Genomic DNA, 2,500 nt, shown 5'->3' with positions numbered 1-2,500 from the left:
TTTCTTTTTATATGGAATTTCATCTTTCGTCTAGTCTATTTGTAACGTGTAACATTCTTTAATCTGACCAGTAAAGTGTAATTGCTGAAGATTTTCTGTCATTCCATTTAAGAAAAGTAGGAAAGAAGTTGGTTTGGAATGATATTTGAAATGTGGAGAAAACTGACCTTAGTTTTTTAACGCAAGGGTTTTTACTTCCATATTTTGTTAAGTTTAGGTAGTGAAAGGACAGGAAGCTGTCAATGTACAACATAGATGACCCAAATTCTTTTGCAATTTCAGGTATTTGCGCCCCCTCCCCCCCAAAAAAAAAATGTCCAAAAGCACTTAGGAAATATGGATTTTAAGTAACTTATTCTTGGCTCGTTTTACGGTAGCGAGTTAGTGGTTTGTAATATTATGTTGATATAAACCTTTCTTTTTAGATTTTGTATGATAATTATTTGTTATATGCATTCTTTGTATATTGAAATTAATGACTACACATTTTAAAGGAAATGAATTTCAGTTGAATATTTCTCACCATCACAGATATGTTTGTGATCTCAAGCAATACCCCTTTATTTTAAAAGTTACGTAACAAGAAAATAACGTGATTTAACCTTCTATTTTTCAAGTTTCCTGGAAAAAATCTTTATGAAGTCCCATATATTCTTTTTTTTTAACTCCTTGTAAAGAAAGTAATGGTTTAAAGAAAAAAAAAAAAAGACACGGAAGCGCATTTGATGGTTTCAAGTTTCCCTAGAAAGTAGTGGTCTTAAGAAGAGACCTGGAGAGTGGTTATAGAAGGGAGGAGGGAAGGGGTTGGATGAAGGGTTGGCCGGTGTTGGAGGGGTGTTGAAGGTCCTGAGAATTCTAGTTGAAAGGGATCAATAGGGTTAAAGATATAGTACTCCTTCGCAGGTGTACTGGGACATTTGTCGTGGTTATAATATGTGGTCGTTTACATGGAAGCATATTATTTAGTTTACTCTTGGATCAATCATAATGGCTTATTAGATGCTGCCGAGATATCATAGTAACTCCTCATTATAGTGATACGTTGGACATGCTGAACCTTCTCCTCTGCCGAGTTTTGCCGGCAGCTGCGTCAATATCCAAAGTGTTTGCCCTCAGTCTTACCCTGGAAACAGCTTGTCTCCCTTCCAAGCATCGTTACTGGTGTTTATAGATAGAGGAATCTCTCTCTCTCTCTCTCACTCTCTCTCTCTCTCTCTCTCTCTCTCTCTCTCTCTCTCTCTCTCTCTCTCTCTCTCTCTCTCTCAAAGTAATTCACCGAGCCGCATTTGATCATGCATATATTTAATGAAATGAGGGGAGACCTTGCTGCTGGGCTTGTCACAGGTCTTGCAATCTCGAATCTAGATTTATTATTTGATTTTATGGGATTGAAAGTTGTAGTAAATTCTCGAAAAAATATAACGGATAATATTTATCATATAACGAAAGAAAAATAACGTTTGACTGACGTTTTTGGAGGATTCTATTTTGTTTCTGATTTATGTACGGGAAAATCAATAATCGGACAATGCTATAGATGCAACCTTTTTTTCCAAATTATGGATCTGTTATAGAAAATAGTGTGTAATTATCAAAGCCAAAAAGTAAATCGAAAAACAATTTGTTAATTTTACATTAAAAGGTTGGAGATGAGCTGGGAAACCCGCTTTTGATGAAAATAATATGTATTTTATTTAGTAGTTTGGCAACTGTTGCTCAAGCAAGACGGAAGGCAACCGGATCCAAATGTACAAATGAATGGAATCAATTCCATTTTTAAAGATATATTTACGGACCCAGACACTCTCTCATTCAATCAGTCATTCCCTTTACCTTTCGGATGGTATAACCAATAGACTATCACACCATTTTTCGGGGGTGTTGAATCATTACTCCCTGCAGTATATTATTTTTATTTTACGGCACTTATTTTAGCACCAGATCTCTCCCGATTTTTGTGTTAGAGATACTTTAATATAATATTGGCCGTAATAAATTTTGTAGGGAATTATTTCCGAGTTCGCAATTGTCGTATTCACTTTGGTTTTAGATAAATCATTCTTGTTGATATTTGCCTTGATAGAAGTTGTAGGTTAGAGTGTCTAGTTAGATGTGCTATAGAACATTTTGTTTATAGTGTTTAGCTGTTGTCATAATGCGCTTGCTTAAACCACTATCTTGAGGACTATGAAGAAAAATTATGATCTTTAGATGATGATATTTTTTTTCTTGTAATATCCTTTTTTGTCTATTAAATCATCAAATGTTGATAGGTATTTTAGGCATTATTAAGAAAAAATTGTTTTTTAGAATTCTCTTCCATTTGAACTTGTGTGTTCGTAAGATTTGCATTTTATCCTGGAAAAGAGCAGATATGTTATAATAACTAAACATATTTAAAGGATTAAAGGACGCTCATGAACGGCAGAAGTAAAGGACAGGACTATATCTTACAGATTAACTTTATATAACTATGATAAGCGCCTAAGACCGCTCTCCA

Source organism: Palaemon carinicauda, chromosome 11 (genome assembly GCF_036898095.1).
Source record: "Palaemon carinicauda isolate YSFRI2023 chromosome 11, ASM3689809v2, whole genome shotgun sequence".
In the NCBI taxonomy this organism is placed as follows: domain Eukaryota; kingdom Metazoa; phylum Arthropoda; class Malacostraca; order Decapoda; family Palaemonidae; genus Palaemon; species Palaemon carinicauda.
Note: the sequence above shows the minus strand (reverse complement) of the source record.